The 12959-nt window shown below is 41.9% G+C and overlaps 1 pseudogene; it reads left to right on the top strand.

The window, feature by feature from the left end:
- The first annotated feature begins 4517 nt into the window (after positions 1–4517).
- On the top strand, positions 4518–4622 carry LOC142449419 (U2 spliceosomal RNA; annotated as a pseudogene).
- Positions 4623–12959: the final 8337 nt, after the last annotated feature.

Below are 12959 nucleotides of genomic sequence, written 5' to 3'. Positions count from 1 at the left end.
GCACAGAACTGGGAGTCAGATGATGAACCAGAGTCAGGATCCAGACTCAACAAGAAGCAATGAAGTTTTTACCACAGTGTCCATTGATATTGAAAACACACCTCTAAAGAAATTTCCTTTCAATAGATTGACTGCTCATAGTAGATCTCATCGTGACGGTGATTGTGTTATACTAGATCGCATCATTAGGAATTACAGCTTTCAAAACACCTAGAATCCTGAACCAGCCAAGTCGACACAAAACCTCAGCTTTCACAGGTACCTAACAACAACAATTTTTAAAAATCATTTTATTGGGGGCTCGTACAACTCATATCACAATCCATACATGCATCTATTGTGTCAAGTACATTTGTACATTTGTTGCCATCATCATTTCAAAACATTTTCTTTCTACTTGAAACTTTGATATCAGCTCCCTATTTCCCCTCCTTCCCCTACCCTCCCTCCCTCATGAATCCTGGATAATTTATCCTTTTTTTTTTCTTCATGTTTTATACTGACCGATGTCTCCCTTCACCCACTTTTCTGTAACAACAACAGGTAAGTGCACAGCACATTATATGTGACCTTGAAGACAACCAGTTGGGTCATGTGCCAGATGTCTAGTGCTGCTATCATAGAAACAGACCAGGTGGGTGGCTTTAAAACTCAGAAATGTATTCTCTCGGAGATTCGGAGACTGAAAATCCAAAGAGAGAACCAGTCCTAGGGCTTTCTTTGTTGTTTTTGCGGGAAGTCCTTGGCTCCTTTCAGATTGTTCTGTGGTACACAGGGTCACCATGAATCAGAACTGACTTGATGACACTTCACAACAACACTGTTGTCTCTTAAGCCCTGGTGATGCAGCAGTTAGGTGCTTGAGTGCTAACTGAAAGATTGGCAGTTCAAATCCATTCTGTAGCAGAATGATTTGTCAGTTTGTTCCTGGAAAGATTACAACCCAGAAAACCCTCCTTCGTCACATAGGGGACAATACGAATCAGAATGGACTCAATACCCAACTATGTTTTTCTCTTACTTGTCTCAAGTCCCCTGCACAAGCTGTATCTAGTTGTTTCTCTTGCTCACTCGCTTGCTCTCACCAACCTTCTCAAAACCAAACTCACTTCCATTGAGTTGATGCCAACTCAGAGCAACCCTACAGGACAGGGTACAACTGTCCCTGTGAATTTCTGAGACTGTGGCTGTTGATGGGAATAGAAATCCCCGTCTTTCTCCCTCTGAGCTTCTGCGGTTCTGAACTTCAGACTTTGCGGTTGTAGCCCAAGTCTTGACCATTATGGCACCAGGACTGCTCTCACTAACCGCGGGCCGCTAATATGAATTCAGTCCATGGTTCTGGGGCTTCATGAAAGGGTTCACACTCCTTGTCTGTCATGTGGGTGGGTGGAGACAAATGGAGGAGATCTTCTGACAGTCGTACTGATTCTTTCTCCTGTTTGGCATTCTTATTAACAAGGGCATACTGGTTCAGGGATCCTCTGCTCCCCAAATTTCCACCCAACCTCAGTGAATGAACTGGTGTGGTAGCTATATAATTTCATGTCAACGTGATGAATAGAATGAAGGGGTGGAGTCTAGCCTGTCAATCAGGTCATAGTCTCACAATACTTCCTTGTGGGTGTGGCATTCTCGTGAGGATTCTGGGAACTTCCTGTTTTTCTCCTGAGAAACAGGACATACTCTCTCTCTTCTTCACCTTCCTGTTAACAAGCCACATGGAGCCATGTGGATGTAACTCAGAGCCTAGAGATGCTTCCACTGTCACTGGATCCACAGGATTTTCCACCCACAGACCTGTGATCTTCCTGCATTCGGCATCATTGAATGTTCTGTGTGAGACCGAAGAGGAATTCATGGGCTAATATTGGACTTATGGTCTGAGACTGAATTTATGGACTTGATATGGACTGTACTGGGATGTTAAATCGATGCCTAATTACTTCTTGATATAAAGCTATTGCTTTCATGTATATGAGTGTCAATGAATTTGTTTCTCTAGTCAACCCAGTCTAACACAATCAGTCTGGATGCATTTTGTGTTTAAACTGTGAGAAGCCGTTATCAGTTCATTCATTCTTGATGCATTTACATCATTTTTCTTATTTAAGTCAATGCATGCTCCTATGGTAGCAGCACATGATGGCTCCGTCCATGTGTGAGGCTGGCAGACATTTGCCAATGGGTCATACCAGCACTGACCTGCACCAAGCTCTCTGCTGCATGGTGCTGCTCACACCCATGGAGTCTGAGTGAGGCAAGTTAGTAAAACACCTTCTGAGAGCTCTCAGATCTCAAAATAACTTGCTCAGCATCGGGCAGTGCAAAAATGGATCATGGAGGCATACCACTAGGAGCATCACACTGTCCACTTGTGGATGGTCAGATGGAATGTAGAAATGGCTGCGCCTATCGCTGAAGGAAAAGATCACCGCCATCCACTTCCCAGGCAACGTACCTTGACTTGTTAATTGCCCAGCCACTCAATATTAATAATTTAAGACTAGGTGGCATCCTCACGGTGCAATCTATTTCTACAGTGGCTGCTGGTCAGGGTAACATTAGCAAGAGCGCTTCTCCTGAGAAAATGCATTAGTGCACCACGCTGCGTTAAAAACGAGAGGGGGGAGGGCTTCTGTAAGTGGGAGAAAGAGCTGCCTTAGACCCAGAGCAAATACCAAAGCAATCATAACCCATTGCCATTGCGCCGAGCCCCATTCCTAGTGGCCCCGTAGGACACAGCAGGACTGCTCTGTCCTATTTCCAAGGCTGTCAACCTTTACAGAAGCTGCCTGCCACGTCCTTCTCCCCAGAAGTGACTGGTGAGCTCAATCTGCAGCCCGACACATTACCCACTGCATCCCTGTGGCTCCACACCATCCCAACTCTGCCATTGAGTCAGTCCTGATGCACAGTGGTGTTGGAAGACAGAGTAGAACACTCCTGTGGGTTTCTGAGGTCTGAGCTGTAAATCTTCCCAGGAGGAGAAGATTTCTCTGTCTGCTATGGAGCAACAGGCCAGTTCAAACTGCTGGCCTCAGGACTAGTCGCCTCATGTGTAACCCACTACACCACCCTGTTATAATGATAACATAACCTACATACCATACCATAACATAACCTACATACCATACCATAACATAACATAACCTACATACCATACCATAACATAACCTACATACCATACCATAACATAACATAAGATAACATAACATAACTTACATTTCCCTGTTAGGATTCCATGGTGAAATGGGAGGGTGTCTTAGCTATCTAGTTTTGGGCTCTGGGCTCTGGGCTCTGGGCTCTGGGCTCCGGGAGAAGGCCCTGGTCTCTTTCAGCCTCCGTTCCTTGGCTCCGCGATGACCTTCATGAGTGATGGCATTCACCTTTCCCATTTCTGCTTTCCTCTCTGACCCGAATCTGCTGGCTTTGTATCTTTAAAGTGATTGGCTTAACAGGCATCCTACACTGATGTGACCTCATTAGCAACAGTAAAGAATCCCCTCTTCCCAAATGGATTACAACTACAAGGATCCATCGTCACTGGGTTCATTCCAACTCAAAGTCACTCTATAGGATGGATAGACATGCCCTCCAGGGCTTGTATGACTATACATCTTTCCAGAAGTAGACTGCCCCACTGTCTCCTGTGGAGCATCAGGCAGGCATAAGGATTAGGATTGACAAAACGTCTTTGGGGGACATGATTCCATCCATAATAGATGAATACAGGGACACAAAATACTGATTGCAGCTTGCCACATGTGACACATTATGCTGGAAGCTGACTCAGACGTATCTTGTTTAAGTCAATTGAATCAAGTATTAGGACAAACCCCCAAACAAACGCCCTGCCATCCAGCCTATGCTGACTCATAGTGACCCCCTGTGGGTTTGCGGGACTGTAACTGTTTATGGGAGTCAAAAGCCCAGTCTTTCTCCCACAGAGCTAGCTGCTGGTGGTTTTGAACTGATGACATACAGATCACAGCCCAACACATACCCACTACATCACCAGGGCTCATTAGGACAAAGTGTCCTATATTTAAAGGGAATCTTATCCTCTAAACAGTGTAAGGTCTTCTGTTTATGAAGTACCTTCACACCTGCTATGCCTCCCGACACCCGTTCCACCCCTGCCCATCATTGCTTCTCCAGCCACCTCTGCATTCCTTTAAAGACGAGCTGCCTATTTTTACAGGTACAGCCGGAGTCTGCATTTCTTAGTGCAGCTATAAAAGAAATACAAGTGAGTGGTTTTAACAAACAGAAGTGCATGTGTTTACAGTTTCAGAGGCTAGGTGTCTGAATTCAGGTCACTGGCTCTGTAGCAGTGGCTCTCAACCTTCCTATTGTCACGACCCTTTAATATAGTTTCTCATCTTGTGGTGACCTCCAAACATAAAATTAGTTTTGTTGCTACTTCATAACTGTCATTTTGCTACTGTTATGAATTGTAATGTAAATACCTGATATGCAGGATGTATTTTCATTGTTACAAAGTGAACATAATTACCACTTCTCAGCCATTTGGCTAAGATGAGTGTAGTATCTGTTCTTATCAGTTTAATAAATTGAACATAATTAAAGCATAGTAATCAATCACAAAAACAATATATAATTCTATATTATGAAATATTTATTTCTAATTACAAATCAATGAAATTCTGTCTTGAAGCATGGTATAGCATGGGTAACAGTCTTAATATAACAATAGTAAACTACATTTTGCGACAGTATGTGTAAAAAAGCCAACGTCAGTACAAAGATTGAGATTACTTCTTTCTCACCAGATCAGAAATTCTTGGGGTGGTCTTTGCAAGAGCACAATGAAGATCATCTTCCGCAACAAGTCTACTTCTGTATTTAGACTTGACAACCAACAAGCTGGAAAACCCTATTTCACAAAAATGTGTTGTTGGAAATGGAAGATAGGTTCAACACAGTCTCAGACAGAACAGGATATGACTGCAACCACTTGATCCAGAATTTTGTAACTGGCATTGTAGAAAAATCAGTTCTTGCTCACATTAGTTAAATAAGTTAAGTGACCTCCTCTTGTGCTGTCTCAGGAACATCTTCAACTTTGTGAATGAGCTTCTGGCAATTGCAAATGAGGTGTCAGGTAGATTTGCAAAGTACAAAAGAAATTTCATCTGCAAGCATGTGCAAGTGTTCTTTCATAGGAATTATCATCATAACCCTTTTGTCTGGTTCAATGTCATGTTCCTCAAAGAAAGCAGATAAGGTAGGTAACATGTATATTTTATTTTCATCCTTTTTTTTTTTGCCGAAGCTGGAAGTTTCATTTGAAATGATCGGATCTTTTCATACAAATTGAGGCATGTTGCATTTGTTCCTTACAGTGATAAATTTAACTCATTCAAGATGGTAAAGAGGTCAACCAAGTAAGCTATCTTCTGCAGTTTACTTTTGTCACTGAAAAGTGCTTCCAACTGCGGTCTTGCTTTCTGATTAAAAATATTTTTAATTCATCACAAACCTCAAAAACATGTTTTAAAGTGTTTCCTCTCAACAACCATCTCACTTCAGTGTGAAATAGCAGAGCATTATTCGGTGCATCTAACTCGTTGCACGGTTGTGAAAACAATTGACTGTTTAAAGTGCCCGCCTTTACCAAATTGACAAGATTTATGACACTTTTCATTACTTCTTGTGACTCTTGCGGCAGCATCTTTGTTGCTAATATTTTCTGATGAATCATACAGTGAGTTCGGATGAATTTTGGTGACTCATTCAGTATCAAACATTGAAATCCAGGTCAACATCCTAGCATAGCCACCATCACAAACCTTTCCCCAAGAGATCTATGCTCTTTCAGAAATGAAACAATATGTCAAACACATCATGTGCAGTAATTGTCATTTCAAGAGGTTTACAAAAAAGAAACTCATCTTTAAAGTCACCATCATTAATATACATCATGTAAAACAGTAACTGTGAACAGTTTGCAACATCTGTAGATTCATCAAGCTAGATGCCAAATATTGGAAGTAGAGCAAATTTAATATCCTGGATTACTGATCAAGAATATAAGCATATATGTCATCTATTCTTCTAAGGACAGCATTGTTAGATAAGGAAATTGCACTCAATTTTGTAACAAATTCGTCTCTGATCATCACTCCAACAATGTCTTTGGCCACTGGTAACAGTAAATCCTAAGCAATGATGTGAGGCTTCATATTTTTGGTCATTCTGAGTGCCACCAAATATGAAGCGTCAATGGCTGCTACGTGTTGTTGGTGGTACTTGCCATCAGCGTCAAGCCTTGCTTTCTTGAGTCCATCAGCTTTTCTTCTAAAATAGTTGGTATACTTACCTGCAAAGCTCAGATGCTTGCTATCAAAATGGCGTTTGATTTGTTTGGCTTTAGAGTCGGCTGACAGAACTTCACAACAAATAACACATAATGTTTTCTCAATTCCTGCTGTAATTATTGAGGTAAAATCATACTGTAAAAAGTCCTCACTACATTTTGTTTTCTTAACGTTATTCTCTACACGATCCACTGTCATGGGATGGTTTGATAATGAAAATAATATTTAACAATAGCTTTAATAATACAAAAGATGATACATAGCATAGTTCAGTCAATACAGTTCATTAAAGTTTCCTATGATTTACCCTTCTCTGTGTTGTTTTTTTACATACCTATTACTATCACAAAGGGGCAGTATTCATATCAACCACAACTGAATATAAAAATCAGCATCCAGATGATGTTCCCATATTGCAGTAGTTGATGATTTTACAGTACATGATTTTACATTTATCCAGTAATTATAATTCATGAAGTGTTGTTTTACCTGCAATATGGCTGCTTTCAACACAGCAGCTGCTTTCTACATAGTAGCTGCTCTCTACACAGTAGCTGCTCTCTACATAGTAGCTGATCTTTACCGATGTGTGACTGGTCCGCATAAGTACATTATGGTGCCAACCCTGTCACACACATCTGTATTCATATGAGATGTGTGTGATGGGGTTGGTGCGATGATGTCATCGAATGTGGGCAATCTGCATGTGGGCAGACCCACCTGGAGATAGATGGAGGAGCATTGTCTTGGTTCCTGAGACCATCAGAAATATGAGTTTTTCGATGACCCCTGGGAAAGGGTCGTTTGACTCCCTAAGAGCTATCCACCCACAGGTTGAGAACCACTGCTCTGGAGGAAGAGTTTCTCTTACTGTGGGTTCTGGAGGTAGGTTCTCGCCTCTTTGCAGCTTCTGTTGATCAGATGCTCCTTGGCGATCCTCATGTGATGTGGCATCTGTCTTCCCAGGCTCTGATAGCATGCTTTTGTGCCCAAGCAGCAACTTTTGGATCTTGAAAATGATTGGCTTAAAACACACCCTGTGCCTAAGTGGCCTCATTAACATAAGAAAACTCCATTTTTCAACTGGGATTATATCCACATGAGTTAGGATTGGCAACTTGTGCTTTGGGGTGGAAAGCATATGCGATTCACAGCAGCCCATGAGAATATCAATTCCTCTTGCCTCAGCAGCCAGACACTTTCTACTCCTCAATTCTGAGTGTAGAGGTCTCAGAAAACACCTCTGAGAATAGGTCCGAATGGATTGCCATCAAATCCTAGAAACCTTCACTACACCAACACACCAAAGTGTGAGCCCACTGCTTTCCCACACCTCTCCGTCTAGTTCTCCTCACTTCTGCAGGCAGTAATTCCATCCCTCTTTTCCTTCCCAGAAGAAGTCTGCACCCTTTGATTTTCACCAAGGCAAAGCAGCAGTGTTGACATCCCCAAGGGACTCAAATCATGTTCCTATCAATGTTCTTGGCATTTGGAGAACAAAAAGAAGTTCTGAGAAACAAGATCAGGGCTGTAGGGTGGGTAGGGTAACATTTCCCAGTGAAATTGTCTGAGGCAGCAGGTGCATTGGTTCAAGTTTTCTGGCCTTTTCCTCACTGGTATAGTTATTAATTTTCTTAAAACTTCTCAATATGCCCTTGTGATCATACTGTGTCCTTGAGAAAATTATCAAAATGATTCCGCTGGAATCCAAAGAGTAGTTGCCAAAACTTTAGATGTAGACCTCCCTCTGCCTTGGAGATAGCTGATCCAGCAGATTCTCGCAGAAGCTATTGTTTGGATTGGACCTATTTTTGAAGACCCCCGCCCCTCAATGAACCTAAGAGCATGACTTAGAGCACGACTTAGAGAACTTGGCTGCAGCCACCCACTGATCACAACAATATGTTTAAGCGTGTTTTTTGTTTTCTAATTACTCCATGCCTGTATGAACTGAAACCTATTGGAATACTTTTTGACAAACTCTTCTGTAAGGTACATGTAGTGATCTTTGCCGAGAATCTTCATGATCAACTAGGGAATGGTATTGCCTCAATCCTATGGGAATATGGCTCTGCTGAGATGCAAGAGCCTCAAGAAGGGGCTACTGTCTTAGACCCAACACTCCTCTCGGCCTGGCTCTAATCTTTTTTGCTCTTTGAGTTCCTGAAAATGCAGCCCCAAAGCAACCACTCCCAACACTCATTCACAACATGCCATTTCCTACCTTGGAGCAAAGTTAACACCCAACATGAACTTGCTCCCCCTTGCTTTCAATCCAAGGATCCTGGTAGAACCATAGTTAAGTGCTCAGCTGATCACCATGAGGATAGGGGTTGGAACCTACCCAATAGCTTTTGGGGAGAAAGGTCCAGACCGTCTGCTTCCAGAAAGATTGCGGCCCAGGAAACCCTACAGGCCAGTCACTGTGAGTCCAAAATCAAGGGCATAGGAGAGCAGCAGAACAAAAACTCTCGGTCTGTTCTAGTCCTTCCAGAGAGGCCTCCAGCCAGCCTTCTTGCCACTCTCCCTGTCTTGTGATTATTAGGTGCCATCGAATCGGTTCTGACCCATAGTGACCCCGTGCACAACAGAACAAAACACTACATGTGCCATCCTCTATTTTGTTCCTATGCCCGAGTCCATTGTCGACGTCACTGTGTCCATCTACCTCATTGAGGGCTCTCCTCTCTGTGATGCCCCTCTTCTTGACCAAACATTATGTCCTGCTCCAGGGACTGGTCTCTCCTGACAGTATGTCCAATGTATGGAAACTGAAATCTTGCTGTCTTTGCCTCTAAGGAGCACTCTGGCCATATTTCTTCCAAGAGAGAGCTATTTGTCCTTTTAGTAGTCCGTGGTACTTTCGATGTCCTTCTCCAGCAACTCAACGCTGTGAACGGATTCTTTTTTTATCATTTTTTAATTCAATGTCCAACTTTGATATGCCTATGAGGCGATTGAAAATACCATGGCTTGGGTCAGGTCATGTAGGCAGTGAAAACAAAAACACCGAGTAGACTTAACAAGCATGGCCATCCCATTGTCAGACAGGAAGAAGAGGGCCAGGGAAGTTAAGTCATTTGTCCCAAGTCACATGCTAATCAGTAGCAGCATTTGATGAGAACCCAGTTCTTCGGAAACCAGGGAGTAAGGAACTTCCAACTATTTCCCACTATGCCAAGTTCAAGCCCATTTATGTGAATTCAATGTGGAACAATTCAAGGAAAGGTTGTAGAGAAATCTCTCTCCTGAGCGAAAGAGTTGAAAGCTAAGTGAATAACATGTACTACACGGACATCTGGGATCTTCATTTGGGATATTATAGTAGGAAATGAAGTACATTGAATTCTCTGCTAACATCAAAAACACACATTCACACACACAGAGACAGTTGTGCAGACTCCACCTTATGGCAACTCATATGTTGCCATGCATCACTGCCTCATGGTGTCTTCTTAGCTGGGATTTTGGGAGAAGATCACCAGGCCTTTCAACCACTGCATCGGTGGTATTGTCAATATTCTGGATCGGCATCAAAGACAGACTTTTTTGCAGTGCCCAGGGGCCTGTTGCTCACCTGCATCCAGGGGAAGAATCAGACAATAGCTGGACTGAGAAAGGGGGTCCCCACTTGTCCAGGTTTTCGTATCTCTAGGGGAGATTAAAATGGAAAACCAATGAATGGAACCAGGGACAGATAGCAGAGCAAGAGGAATATCTGGGGAAAAGGAAAAAGAAGTGGGGACTATGTTGGCTGAAAACAGGCTGAGCAGACCTAGTGATGCCCAGGGGAGGCGGGGAGGCAGGGGAGGTGGGGCTGGCATTAATTAATTATGAGTTTCAAAAGGAACAGCATGAGCAGACCGGCGTCCCTGGGGAGGAGCCACACTGGTGGAGATGTAAATAATTTCTGAATGTGCTGGGCACTGATTAAAGTAGACTTCTCTCCTCCTCCTTCCTTTCAAAGGTGATCAGCATCTCCCCACGGAACTGCTAGTTGAAATGCAAGCATTTCCTGGGAGGAAAGAAAGGCTTCACTTATGTTATGGGGGAAATAAGGTCATTCTCAATCATCTACTTCTTAAATCGCCCTCCCCCAAAGGAAATATTCATTTCACAGCCTAGTGAGTTACTGGAGTTATCAAATTGAGAATCCATTTTCTGAGAAACACCTGGATGAAATGGGGTTGATCCAATGGGCTGACATGCCGAAAGACTGAAGATATTCTGTGATGCTATTTGGGCGACAGAGGATCCTCAAAGGGGTGATTGGGTATCAATGCCTTCTCTTTTGGCACGTAGCATCATTTGTTTTCTTCGAGAAAATGAGGGTTATCATTCCCACCACAAAGGACTGTGTTACAGATAAAGTATTTTATCAAATAAGAATAAATGTCTGATCAGGGCCCATAGTTTCTGCCTAAATAAATGTTATCTCTTTATCTGACTCATTTCCTCTCTTCTCTGCTAACAATTTTATTAAATCGGCCCACAAGTCATTGTCTGAATTCACCCTTTTCGGCTTCTTCCTGATGGTTTTCCATTTTACTTGTCTCTTTCTTCCTGACTTAGTGTCCATCCAGTGCCGCTCTAAAAGAACCAAAACAAGTGAATGACTTTAATAGACAGAAATTATAACAGCCACAACTCTCAAAGTGGTGTTGCTGATGTCGAGTCCCTTTCTACTTGTAGCCAGCTTGTGTACAGCAGAAGGAAACACTGCCCGTTCCTGAGGCACACTCACAGTTGTTGATCTGTTTGAGCCCATTGTGTAACCACGTCATGAAGGTCAACTCTACTTTGAGAAGGCAGCTCTTCCTCCATTTGTATTCCCACACTATACCAAATGATGTTTCACTGCTATTGATCAGACGAACTTTACAGAAATGGAACACTTCTCTCTCTCACTTCTCCATCTTAGTCTGGAAGTTTCACTTAACCTGCTCGCCATGGTTGACACTGCTCAGATTTGAAATAACAATAGCATAGCACCTAATGTTACAGCAACATATAAGCCACTGCAGTATGACAAACAGACAGATGAGGGGTGGTCTCATAGTTTAGGAGTCTAGAAGTCCAAATTCTGAGTGCTAGCTGTGGATAATGGGAGAAAGATGAGGCTTTCTACTCCTGTAAAGACTTACAGTCTTGGAAACCCACAGGGAAATTCTATCCCATCCTATAGGGTCAAGAAGAGTCTAAATCTACTTGATGGCAATGCATGAGAGCTATGGGGGAAGGATTTCTCTCTCTGTGATTCTTGGTTCTACGTCTAAAGGACATGCTCAGCTTTCTTTCTTTTTTTTTTCCTTTTTTGAATTACAAATAATCTTATTGGCATCTCACAATCTTTAAAAATCAAACTTAACATTAATAACTCTAAGATTTAAAAGTACTTCTAAATTTTAAAAACTCCAAATTAAAATTTAAATTAAAGTAGAGTAATTGGCATGTTTAATTTAATTTCCTATTGTTTTTTTAAGTTTTATTGGCAGATTATTCACATATCATACAATTCAATAGTTTAATCACATTAAGAAGAGTTAAACAATCATCACCAGAGTTTTAGAATATTTTATTCATTCTTGTACTCATTGTTATTAGCTCCCCATTTCCCACCAACCTCACCTGCATATTTCCAAGAAACTATTAAACCAGCTCCTCTCTCTATTGATTTACCTATCCTAGATTTCATATCCACAAAACATTTAAAACACCAAAACTAATGACAACAAAGTAAAAGATAAAAACCTTAATTGAAAAGAAAGCAGAAAATATTAAAATCTAGAACAAATTTTAAAAGGATAAAAAGGGAGATCAAATGTTGAGATGTTAAATTTTAACCTAACGTCACCTGCAATAATCCACTTTCCAATGCATTCTGCATGATAGAAAGTCCATTCACATCTTAGTCTAGGTTCACAGGGAATTCACCAGAGATGTAATCCTCCTCTATTTTTCCCTTAAATTTAAACAATTTTAAAATTGGCCCATAAGGCAATCAAAGGACTCGTCGTTATTTTAACTTAGTGATGTCTACCATAATTGACTTTACGATTCTCTCAGTCTCATAACAAGGCTTTCCATATCCCTCAGCTGTGATCGGTGGCATTCACTGCAGACTTAACCCATGTTCAAAAGCCATTTCCAGGGTCCTCACATAGATGAAGCCTCTGGTAATTCCCCTCGGCTCTTCTTTCTTGTTGGTAGTAGTTTTCCCTCTCTGCTGGTTTCTTTCTCCTTATAAAACATCTCTTGTACAAGGAAAGTAACGCAGACTACATCCCAGGGAAACATCCCTTACATTAGATTGATTGGTTACATCAGATAACATCATGAAGATGATTACATCATTGCGTAGTAGACAATCTACTGAGAACCATGGCCCAGCCAAGCTAACACATAATTGGAGGATAAAATCCAATCCATGACTCTCCCCTTCCATCCTTAACAGCATTGCCTCCAAGTGGATATCGGACCCAGTTTCACACGCTATTCTTTTAGGACAATGCTGCTTTGAACGAATAAAACCAAGATGGTTGCCATCAATTCCACCTCCTAATGACCTCATGGATGTCAATGTAGAACTTCAATTCCAGGGTGTTTAATACAGAT

Source organism: Tenrec ecaudatus, chromosome 5, assembly GCF_050624435.1.
Source record: "Tenrec ecaudatus isolate mTenEca1 chromosome 5, mTenEca1.hap1, whole genome shotgun sequence".
Taxonomy (NCBI): Eukaryota; Metazoa; Chordata; class Mammalia; order Afrosoricida; family Tenrecidae; genus Tenrec; species Tenrec ecaudatus.
Note: the sequence above shows the minus strand (reverse complement) of the source record. Positions and strands in the feature narration are given on the sequence as shown.